At 34.2% G+C, this 13,109-nt stretch overlaps 1 long non-coding RNA gene across 1 annotated transcript in view; it reads right to left on the bottom strand.

The window, feature by feature from the left end:
- The window catches only part of LOC110408709, a 10,384-nt gene continuing 7,302 nt past the window's right edge, over positions 10,028 to 13,109 (bottom strand). The window contains exon 2 of the long non-coding RNA XR_002444511.1: positions 10,028 to 12,127. This is a non-coding gene — a long non-coding RNA (uncharacterized LOC110408709). The remainder of the gene's footprint in view (positions 12,128 to 13,109) is intronic.

Here is a 13,109-nt window from a genome sequence, read left to right as displayed (position 1 = left end):
AAATAGAAATGGAGTAAGTTAGTAAGGAAAGCAAATTGTTAGTGTAACTGGGAAACCTTGAAAAGTGTAGTGTACAAGTTAATGTAGCCTTGGACAATTCAAACTTTGTATTTAGCATTTATATAGTCAATAACCTCAACTGTCATTGACCTTGGGAGCAAAATAGGACCATTTTTTCACTTGGGTGAACTGTTATTGCAGTTGTATTAGACACAAACATTCATTCCATCAACATCAAGTACATGCTATCTTTTTTCATCAATTTTCTTTTATTTTGTCCTAACATTGTGACTGTAGTCAGTACAGGGAAAAAAGTACTTTGTCTGAATGTTAACTCCATCTCTGGCATAATAATATTGAAATCAGCTGTCTTAACTGTATATTGTCTTTGTTGGGAAATTTGGACATATTTATTTTACTGTTAATAACATAGGCAACATCTCAAATTAAAAAAAATACAACTATTTTATTATAATCAGGAGTGAATTTCAAGTTGAGAAGCTTCTGAGCACAGTCTGAAATGTTATAGATAAATTGCAAGTAATATACATTTCCAAGTGTTCTGCCAATAAAAAGGAATACTAATGGAATATCCTTACATATAAGACCTTTACTGTGTTATAGTTCACGACAAGGGACTGACAGCAGTGGTGCATACCATTCAAATAGCCACATATGTAAATCAATAAGAGTTAACAGATCATAGCATGTTTTAAGTATTTATACTGTAACTGGGTTTTGTTCAGATCAGTAGAATAGAAGTCTGTTTTGAGCCCATTACTAGAACTTCTAAAATATATTTAAATTGCATCTAGGTCTGTTGATTGCACTTGAGATCTAAGGCTTCATTTCAAATTTCCACTTAATTTCAGGAAAAAACAATTCATGCCCACAGGAAATGAATTCTTCTGTGGTGCTGGTTCAGCTACACACAGAAGCATTTGAGAATAAACTTTACCTGTTCATTTTCTTCTGAAAATGTTTACCCTCTTTAAAATGAGATGAAAGAAAAATAAAACAGTATTACTAATTGCACTAGAGTTAAAATAAAGGTCTTGCTCAATTTCATTCAAATCAGGTTCACTAACTACATTCTATCTTACGTGTTGATGTATGCAACTGAACGTATTGATTTAGGTTGTGCTTATGTATTAATCAGTAACAGGTAAATTACCACATTTCAGGAAAGTATAGCTCAGACAGAAACTAAAAACGTATTAATATACAATAAAATGTATGTATGTCTGAATGTCAAGAGAAAAAAAATAGTGAAGTAAAAAAGGAAAAAAATATCCAAGGGGAAGAGATATTATGATCCTAAAAAAATATCTATGACATTCCAGTATATAATATTTAATCTAACAGGGAACAACTCGATGTATATGAAGGAGTACTACATTAATATTCTAATTTATTTTTCAAATTTTGGAGATGTCCACAGGCATCAGGAAAATTGCTGCCCCACAATGGCAAAATGAAGTTGAATTTGCTATCTTGATCAGAATAAGCTTTTCACCTACGGGAATTCTGTCAACCTGGGCTCTTTTTTTTCCTGATTTTAAGACCAATAACTGACTTATTCTCTGCAACATCTTCAGTATTTCCACAAAGGCAATTATATGCCTTTACATATACTTCAAGAAAACTGTATTAGAGGTTTTATTTTAGTGAAGCTAATTCAGATATGATCTTTAAAAAAGTAAAAATTGAATACATTTAAGGATCACATAAGAAATACAGGCCATCAGAATTTGAAAACATATTCAGATAGGCTTTACCATATTGGGCACGGGATAAGAAAAAATAGAGATGAGAGGAGAAAAAAAAAACATGGAGTCATGGAACGAATTTGAGAGAAGCAGTAAACCATCTACTTGGAAATTAAAAACATGGCAAATTGAAATAAATAAATGAATAATCAAATTAAGTTTCTCCCTTGAAAAATATATTTTTAAAATACTGTGTGCAAATAAAAGTTGCTTCAGGGAGATGTTATTTTGTTTCTGTCGTGTTATTTTACCAGGAAAATAATCTGTTTAAAAATTTTGAAAGACTTTCATGTTTCTGATTTTTTCCTTATGTCTCTCATTGCTGTTTTACGTCCACAATAAGTACGAATTACATCCAAAATAAGTATGAATAATCAGATTGATATTACCCAGTGATTAAACCACCTCAAAGCCAGATGCAGCAGGCATCATTGTCCTGATAGCCTTTTCAGGCACTCACTTTGCGTCAGGGTTCCTCATGCATACTAAAATTCTGTGTCTCACAGGTTTGTTGTGATGGTACATGTTTCTCCTGCTTCATAAACAGTGAAAATAAAAGCAGAAAAGGCAAAAGGAATAACTGCTTTACAATTTCTTTTCATATCAAGGAAGAAAAATATTTTGAAAAACATTCCTTCCACAGCCAAATCTATCTTGTTAACCCTCTCTTTATAACCATTGTCTTCCGGACTTCATATTTTGAGCACTGCGTCTCCGAATCTTTCTTCATTTAATTCATAATTCTTTCCAGAACCTTCTCTACTCTTTTTCTTATCCCTGGTCGATCTCTTTTTTCTTCTACTCTCACTCTCTCTCTATTATTTTGTTTTCTCTGAACTTACTGGTCATTAACATATCATTGGGAAATTAAAAAAAAGATCTTACTGTTTGGGAAAAAAATAGAAGAAAACAAATAAATACTTTTTGTTTTCCTCTCTTTCCATACTACTCTTGATATTAGTAGAATTTAACACATTCCACCACCATCTACTCAAGAAATATAAAGAATGGTAATTTTAATTTCTGATTTAGAAAATGGGGATAAAAATATAGCTCAGTAGGGGCCTGAAAGGATTTATGCTAAGCCCATACTTCCAGATCAGAGAAGAGCTGTCAAACTTCTTGTTTTCTTACTCTTTCTTAAATGTCTTGGCCTTGGGATGGTAGACTTATGTATACCATTCCCCTCCATTGTTCACATATTTTTGAGACTGGGCAGGAATTACAGCAATCAATGATTTTCAGTGCTTGCATTTTCACTTCCTAATCAGCTCAGACACAGCAAAAGCTGATTACGCAGAGGAGATGGATTCCATCAATAAATTGTCAGCAGAGGCTTCCAGACCTCGAAAATACTGAATTCTCCTGTGGCTGGGATTTCCTGATGGGTAAGGAATCCTCCCACTTATCTGTGTTTTAGGAGTAATAAAGCTCTCTGTCTCAGTTTGAAGACTGGTCTTTTTCAGCCTGGAGAAGACTCCAGGGAGAACTTGCTGTGGCCTTCCAATACACAAAAGCTTATAATCAAGGGGGAGACAGAATTTTTACATGGTCTGATATTGGTAGAACAAGGGGGAATGGTTTTAAATTAAAAGAGATAAGATTTAGATTAGATGTCAGGAGAAAATTTTTTACTTGGAGGGTGATGGGACAGGTTTCCCAGAGAAGTTGTGAATGCCCCGTTCCTGGAGGCATTCAAGGTCATATTGGATGGGGCCCTGGGCAGTCTGATCTAGCGGTTGAGAACCCTGACCATGGCAGGGGTGTTGAAACTAGATGATTTTTAAGGTCCCTTTTATGATTCTATGATTCTATGGATTTTTTAGCCAATAGGGTAGGAAAATTCTGTGGAGATTTCAAAAATGAAAAATCAGTCTACAAGCCTCTGTAGACACCAGTTAGTAGTCCCTCCTTACACTAGACTCTTCAGAACCATGCTTTGGAAAATTCATTGTAATAATATGCTATGATTTAGTTAGCAAGGCATTTTTGAAGGTGTCTATGTGATTTAGGAGCATATAAAATCCATAAAAAATATACGTATTATAACAACATGGAAGATGATAAAGGCTTCTGCTTCTAAAATGAACATTGCTTTTGGATATTCCCTGAAAGACTGATATTAAACAAAGGGGAAGACGGATTTAATGTCTTGTTGAAACAAGATTTGGTAAAATTGAAGTTCTACTCTTAAAGAGAAAGAAACAGAAAGAAGGTTGTTTCATTTGATAATAACTAATTCCACCGGAATCTTTGAAATCCTTATAGTAAATGACCTTTAAAACAACAACAACAACAAAAACTATTTCCATTTCTTCTCCTGTTTTCTGTCATTTTCTTCACTGAAGTCACTGCAATTCTCTTTTGTATATCAAACAATGTGGGGCACTGCAGTATCAGATTAAGAAATGAATCTTCAGACAAAAAGCATCTCATTGGCACCAAAGTGTGCATGCCTTGAGCCCTGTAGATTTTGAGTACAGTCCCTAATTCAGACTGTAAACAAGTGCCACATACTTGATTAGAAGCAACAATAGGCTGTGAAAAGTTGTAACTACAAACAATGAAGAGTTAATTATGCAAATAAGCTCTTGTTACTGGTTATTGTCTTAGGCTGGACATCTACAGGACTGTGAATGTGTTCCTCAGCCTAAATATTTCAGTTACACATAAGCTTTCTGACAAAAGCAAACAAATAAAAAAAGCCTTCCCAGTGCAATTAATTTTGCCCAAGTGTGTTTATCTATATGGAATACTTCAAAAAAATTAGCCTTTATTGCTGCTGGAAAGAAATAGATGTTTTCATTATGTGAGTCACTTTTCCTTGAAGTAGATAGCCAAGTTGACTTTTCCTTTTTAATGTTTATTTCTCTTCAACTGTTGCAAATGAATGTGTTACAAATCCTAAGTTTCTGAGAGATAAATCCCTTAAGTTCCATTGTGGACTAACGGAAGGTCATTAAAAAGAATGAAGAATATTTGGTCAAATCACCACAAACAACAATTATTCCTCAATACATATCTAAAACTCTTTTATATACCTGTCATGGTTTTATGATTTTCCGTTATTGGTATTCTACATCATAACATCGTGTACTGTATGTACCTGGTTCTCAGAAGAGACGGACTACTACATTCCCCACGGTACTTTACTCCTCTGTTACCATTTCCGGCCAGAGGGAAAAGATAAAAACTTGCAGATCACAAGACCTCTTCCTTTTTTTCTGCCTGTCTCTTGTCCTGGCAGCACCTTGCTCTCCAGCTGTCTTATCGTCGGTAGTAGAGTAAGGCCTACCTTGATTATGGGACATTTTCTCTCTCTGTATTGGATTTATCAGCTTAAATTGTAATTATATTGTATTATAGTGTGTTGTTTGCATTCCGATATCTTATTTAGTAAATTAGTTTGTTTCTCCTCAGATTGTTGCTGCTGTTCTTTGCTCTCAGGGCCATCTCCTTACCCTTTTTTCCCTTTTCCCTTTTCCCGGGGCGTGGGTCCGTGGGTCCCCGTCCCATTCGTCATGGAACCGGGCCACGAAACCTGAATTTATTCTAAGTATATAATAGCAAGAAAAAGTCAAAGTTAATTAATTGTTTTTAATTTTTAATTGTTTAAAATTATTATTTTTTTTATTAGTCTGCAAAAAATTGATAACCTCTCTATTTTTTTATTTATTTTAGCAGAAGTAGGATTATTGAAGTAGAATACTGTTGTGGTTTAACCCAGCAGGTGGCAAAGCACTGCACAGTCATTTGCTCACTTCCCCTCTATTCATAGTAGGATGTGGGAGATAATAATAATAATATAAAAAAAGTAGATAAAAATATATACTAAGATAGGGAAAAGGAAAAGGATCATAGTTATGACCGCAAATATGAATGTAAATAACAAGTGATGCACAAGCCATTGCTCACCACCTCCTGACCGAAGCCCAGCTAACCCCCCAAGCAGCGGAAGAGAGCCAGATGAATTTCCACTCCCTTCAAAATTCCTTCCGCATGATGTCAAATGTTATGGAATCTCCGTTTTGGCCAGTTTAAGTCAGAAGTCCTAATTTTGTTCCTCCCAGCTCCTTGGGCCCTTTGCTGAGAATGGCTTTGGTTCTATATGGCACTGCTTAGCAGCAACTATAAACATTGGTGGTTTTTTTCCTCTAGAACAAAAACATAGCATCATACCAGACACTATGAAGAAAACAATTCTGTCTCAGCTGCAACTAAAACAAATGGACTCAATACTATTTATTTTGAAATTAATATCTTTAGTATACCATATCATTTAGTCCTCATAAATGTTCTGTAGTTCCTCATTGTTGTCATCATGTGATGAATATAATTGTACAATAATTTGAAACTGTAATGTCTGTAGCCAATATTACAGCACAAGAACATGTTAAGAGAAATAGTTTCCAGCATTTTCTCAGATTTCAAACATTGCTATTTTAGTAATAAAAGATATTTCTAAATAGCCAAACTTCCCATGCACAGATGATATTAGAAAATCAATAATATTTTAAGTAACACATTGCTCTTAAAATCTGAAGTATCACATTCTCTGGAAACAGTTTTATTGCTTCCTTTTCCTATTGTTTTTACACTGTGGGAAACATATGTTTAATAGTAATCAGAAAAAATTGAAAGTTTCACAACTGTTATGAAATATGCTGGAAAATAAAACAAAGCACATATAAGGAAAAACTGAATATTCTTAAAAAAGTATTCTGAAACAACAATGGATAATGCTAATATATGAAACACCAGGTATACATTTGCCAAGGAAGAACATACAAATGGGAGAAAAAAAATCATATTCTGGCTCAATTTTCATGAATAACTCTCTTTTCTATTATGTCTTCTTTTGTTTCTGCAGGGAATTTTTTTATAAGTTTTGCCAGAGAACACTGGAATAGGACATCTGTGGCTCCTTCAGGAGAAGGTGCATACAGCACATCATTTCACCACAATCAGTTATATGTTTTTGCCCTGTTGCATCCATCTAGAAGTGATTAACTGTGGAAAATAATAGTAAATGATCGTTTTGGCATGAAGAAGAGTATAGGTTGTCTGGTTTTTTTTCCTTGGTCCCTGAGAGACTGAAGATACTTGGGAAGGCAGAGTCTAATTCTCACAGCTGGAGGATATGGTTACAAGGAGACTAACAGAAGAGGAAGGAACTGATCAGGCGTTCAGCATTTGTTATCTGCCTCACTGGCATCTTTAGAGGCCTTATCTGAGCACACTGAAGTAATAGCAATTCCAAAGCTCTTTGGCTCACACTGTCGTTACATTGGTCTGCTATTACGCTTTCCAGCATCTGTTATCTATTAGTAGATGGGGTGTTCATGAGGGTTGGTAAGAGCTCATTCTTATCATTACTCAGATAAGCTTTAACCATGCAGTTTCTCAGCTCAAATGTGGAAAAAAAATCCTAGAATTTAGTGTATGACCTTTTTATATTTTCCTCCCATATAAACTAAATAAAATATACTCTTTTAGGACAAGGTGGTGCTGAGGATAAGCGTTCTTGAATATCTATGGAAATGTTATAATCTCCTGACAGATATGGCATTGGGATAATCAAGAATTCCTCTTCAGATAGATTTGTTTGTCCTCTTTGTCTGAAGCCCATTAGTTGCAAGGTTATTTGTTCTTTTCTGTCTGACTATTCTGTATTATCTGGAAATAAGGATGTTCAGAATGTAAGTCTGTGCTGTGATTGCATAATTCAACATGGAAATATATCGGAGTTTTGATGGTGTTTTTTTCCTCATGTGTAGTGAATTGTTGGATCTGCTTCAGTTAGCCCTCAGAGACTTATAATCAAGTTCTGTGGTGTTCCAGGTACTTTCACCACTAAATAGAACATTAGACTCATCTGCATATTTCCCCCCACCAGCCCCACAAAGCACGAAATCTACAACTCATTGCTATGCTTCAAATAACAGGGAAGTCTTCATGGAGTCATTAGACTCCAATTAGGAGAAAGTAACAAGCAGTGTGGAGCCAGGGATTTCTCAGATATACTAAACTCCTAGATAAACTAGTGGGATTTCATAAACAATATTACTTAACACTGATGGAAAATAGACACAGAAGAAAGTACTGACTTTTAAAGGAGATTCTTTGTATATTTTCAATTCAATGAAAAGAAAGAATAAATGAATGTTAGATAACATGACAATAAGAACAAAGTCATATCTCAGAGAGAAAAGAAACAGAAATGAAGTAGGTCAGTTAATAAATGAAGGAGCTGAAATTAATGCTGAATAAAAGAAGTGGCCCAGATGCTGATTCTGTTTTTGTGGGGTTTTTTAATTGTTATTATTATTATTTTTTTAAATTTAAATAACCTGTCGTCAGCAGGGGAACTAAAAAAAAATGTTGATGTGATTAGCAACATCATGAAGATTTAGTACAGTGAAGACTGGAGACATAAGTATAGGCAGTGCATAGTGCATAGGCAGTTCAGGATATAAACATCAACCCATCTGTAAAGAATCATGGACTAGACTTCTGAAAGAATGCATTATTTACAGTTCCCATTTAGGTGCCTGGACATTTAACAGGCAGTGACTGATTCAGAGCAGCAGGTAAATGAATAACCATGTGTCTCAGTATACATGTGCCATAACGAGACCAACTGATTCAGATTTCTGAACTCTTCTGAAAAGATAAACACTCTATGTTGGTGACAAAATGGGAGTTTCACTGTTTTGGAAAATCTGGCTTTTGGAAGACAAATTAAGGCAGAAAAAATAGTTAATTAATATACTTTTCAGACATTTCTACTTTAAAGCTAGGCTATGAAAAGACAATAGAAAATGCACTTAAAATTTAACAAAACATTTATTTAAATACTATAGTTGATAAACTTAATTCTCTCTCTCATATGTGGCCAAAATATTTTGGAAAAAAAAAAATTAAAGCAGGAATCCCCAGGGGTATGTTGACATCAATTCTAATCCTAGAGTTGCTTGCCCAAGACCATACTCAAAGAGCTTTTGAATGTCTCCAGAGAAAGAAATTCTGCAACCTCTTTGGGCAGCCTTTTCTGGTGCTAGGGCACCATCACTATTAAAAAAAAAGAAATGTTTCTTGATGCTTGAAAGAAGCTCCTTTGTTCCAGTTTGTGTTTATTGTTTCCATGACCTGTCACTGGACATCTCTGGCTCTGGCCTTTTTGCATGCTCCTCTCAGGTGCTGACAGATGCTGATGAGATTGCTGCTGCACCTTGGCTCTCTCACAGCCATTTCTCACAGAAGAGATGCACCAGTCCCCTCACTGTTTTCATGGCCCTTCATGGGACTCTTTCCAGTATGTCCATGTCTCTCCCTCTCTCTTTTTTTTCCTCCTTTGTTTCAGGAGTGCACTGCTTTTGTAACTGAATATATGTTTGAAAAAGCTCATCTATACAGTGATGAGAAAATGTGAAAAGATTTTTTAAAAGACGAGTTTGTCTGTTCGATACTAAAAGTCTGCAGGTTACTTATTTCGTTCTATATCATATTTACTGTTTTTGCTTGTTTATTTGTTTTCGCAGTTTGTACCACTAAACTAATCTAAAAACAAACAACAAAAAAAACGACGTGCTATGTATTTATAAAAATCAAATCTATACATACATATATATCATATATATATATTTATACATTATAAATATCATTTAATATCATAATTTAGTTCGTGATCCAATGCTTTATACTTAGGAAACTGGTTCTGCACAGAGTACAGAAAACTGGTGGGTCTGCATATTTGTCAAATGAACAATGTAATGAACAGTATGTTATTCTATTGTCCATCAAGAATATAGTGATTCTGAGCACTATAACTCCAGTTTTTATTTTTTTCTGGAATTACATGGTCTCTTTATGTTTATGCTTAATCTCATGATATATGCTTTCACATGCTCCTTACATTGTTCTTATCTCAGTCGTGAAGCAAACATAATAGCTGACATTTTTCTTCGTCTGTTTGCTCTTAATTTCAAGGGTTTAATTAATGAATGCTAATAAGGAAAAGGTGACTTTATAGATAAAATAAATACTTATTTTCAGGTCAACATCACAGGAAACAAGAAATAATTCACTGCAGAATCTATGCAAGTATTTATAAAGCACAATGAGAAACTCTGTAGTTTAATGTCACTTTGTAATTATGATCAGTCTGCACTCTACAGTGCAATAACATGAAATTACAGTATATTTAAAAACAGCATCACTATGATTGAGGCCAGTGAAGACAGAAATAAGGATTCATCTTTTTACTTGTTTCTTCATTTTTTATTTTAGAAAAATAAATCTAAAACTAACATCCTACATGATTATGAAAGGCAATATAGTGGCTTCCAAAGCTTTTAAATGTTTGCTATCTCGTACCTGCAGGACACATAGAGTCTAGATATCGGAAAACATTTTTCTCATATGTAGATTTATTAACATCAGAGGGGGCATTAGAAGGGGCTTATTTGTTTTGAGGGATATTTCTTGAGACACATTTCCTTACTATTGCATCTTTTTGTTTCTAATTTGTATGTTAAACAACAATTTAGTTTTATTTTTATTATTTTTTCTATCATCAACGTTATTATTGTAAATTTATTGTTTTGAAACATATACCACTTAAGGCCACTAGATGGAACTGAAAAACCTTGTAATTTCTCAGGTTTCCTGTCTATGCAGATGCATACCAATTTCATCAGTATATAAAATATTGACAACAGTCCAGAACTGACACTAATAAAGTTATGGAATTTTGTGGTTTAACCCAACAGGTGGCTGAGTATCACACAGTTGTTTGTTCACTTCCTCCCCTTCCCAGATGGATAGGGGAGAGACAGAGAAAATAAAAAAAAAAAGCCGTTGAACATGTGGGTTGAGATAAAACTATTTACAAAGATAGGGAAAAGGAAAAGGATAATAGTTATGACTATATACATATATATATATATATATATATATCCTCATAAGGAAGATGATCCAGGGCTCTGGTCATCTTTGTGGCTCTCCACAAAGACTATCTCTAGAAATTTCCTACCTTTCTTGAACTGGGGAGCATAGAACTGGACACAGTACTCCAGAAGAGGCCTCACCACAGCAGCGTAGAAGGGGAGGATCACCTCCCTCTACCTGCTGACCATGCTCAGGATACCATTGGCCTTCTTGGCCACAGAGGTACAATGCTGGCTCATGGTCAATGTGTTATCACTCAGGACACATAGGTCCTTCTCTGAATAGCTCAGGAAAAGGAAAACAAAAACAAGAAAAGGAGAAAGAAAAATAAAAGTATGAGAAAAACAAGGTAAGGAAAAAGAAAACAACAAAAGAAAGACAACAAACAAAATACCAACCACCTTACCATTACAGTTTCTGAAACCATAATAAATCAAACTAAAGTTGATATTGATTGCTCTTTTAAGAAATACTTTGAAGACAAACCAAGGCAGATATTCACTTTCAATGTATCTGATGTTTAACTGTAGAAGTGCATTTAAAAAAAAAGTTACAGACTTTTCTGCTTTCTTTCACGCTGCTCATTTGTAAGAGTTTACTTATTTGCACATCTTACAGGAATAAACATTTCTCCTTCTGAAATATGTAATCTTGCAAAACTGCTACTTTCATAATGTATTCAAAACTAAAAAAAAACTATTTGATTTTTTTTTACAGATCTTTTTTTACAGATCTATTCTTTGTTCTGATAGTTTTTTTTCTGTGGCAGGATGCTATCAGTAGAATAGCTCTTTCTGTGCTTAGTTTATCTGCACTTTAATCAGGTATGGAAACAAAAAAATGTAATGATTTTTAAGACCTTTTAATTAGCATAATTTCTTATGGATTGTTCCACCCATTTGGATTGTTTTAACTTAATGAGATTAAAATTAAATTTAGACTGAATTCAAGTATTCTGCATAACTAGAAACACTTATTTCCCTCTGACTGGTGGTGGAACTGTCAATCTTTCTGCTAGAATGTTCGAAGAAATATTTGTTCCCCTGTCCTGTGACTCATTCCTCTGTATTCATATTTCTTAAACAAGACATTACTTCAGTAAATGCATAAGAAATTGATAGTTTCTAGCATTGTTCTAGAATTCTCTTCTTAGAAATAACTATATTAAGCACTAAATTGTCAATAGATGGACATTACATGCATCTATCCTATTCAACCTACTTGTATAATAGAAAAAGCGCTGTCAGATAAATGTCAGTGAGTTAACCACTACTAAACTTCTTGCTATTACTCCCACTCCTTTTGACAAAATGTGTAAATTTTCTTCTTCTTCTTCTTCTTCTTCTTCTTCTTCTTCTTCTTCTTCTTCTTCTTTTTCTTCTTCTTCTTCTTCTTCTTCTAAACTTTACCTCTAGAGTTATCAGATTTTCTTAATCAATTCAATTGTTTTCAACATCTATCCAGAAGGACAAAGCATAGCGATATAAGTATTACAAACACAAAACAGTATATGCAGTATATGATGAACTGCTACTTAGAAAAAAATATATATTTTTCAACCTCATTTTTATTTTCTTAGTACAGGTAGACTGAAAAAGCTACTGTAAATTAAGTTAGGGTGTTAAAGGAATGACAGGTAAAATACCCTTTTTTACTGTGGAATTCTGAGGAGAAAGCATAATATTTATCATTTCTAGACAAACGCTCTTGCAAAAATGTTTATTTGTACCTTAAAGATATTAACAGTGCAGAGGAAGTTCATAATTTCTATTTTCTATAAAGCAGCCTGTGTGTTTTAAGTCTTCTACAGTACCAAATGATAGTGTTCTAAAGTCTGTGAAAGAGCTGAAGACAGTATGAGCATTCTGTGAAACTGCTGAAAAAAAGATCAAAAGGGTAAAGGAACTTCTTGCTTTTTTTTATCAGATATGGAAAAAAAAAAAACATATCTATATGGTGAAGGCATGTTTTTTAGTTCACGAATGCCACAAGCAGTTGGGAGGAGTCAAGGAAGATTCAAATATTACAGTTGGGAGGTCTTGATTCCTTTTCCTTTGGGATGAGATGCTAATACAGCTTTTGTAACTATAAAATATTGACGTACAATAGGAACTCACGCCAAAAGCGAAAATGTAAATTGTTCTATAATTTTGTTGATGGGTTCAGTTACAGTAGAACTACCTTCTTGAAAACACACATACACGTTCCCGGGTTTCGGCACCACTTGAAAGCACACTCACACACACACACAGACACACACACAATAGCAGCAAGAAAAGCTTTTTTTATTCAAAGGTATAGCACTACTTTTATAATACTTGTTATCCACTATTGCCATCTAAAGCTTACTCCCTTAATGCTGATTGGATATTTTTGCTGAGGCATGTAGCA

This window comes from Numida meleagris, chromosome 1 (genome assembly GCF_002078875.1).
Source record: "Numida meleagris isolate 19003 breed g44 Domestic line chromosome 1, NumMel1.0, whole genome shotgun sequence".
In the NCBI taxonomy this organism is placed as follows: domain Eukaryota; kingdom Metazoa; phylum Chordata; class Aves; order Galliformes; family Numididae; genus Numida; species Numida meleagris.
The sequence above is the reverse complement of the archived record's forward strand: the minus strand, read 5'-3'. Positions and strand labels throughout refer to the sequence as shown.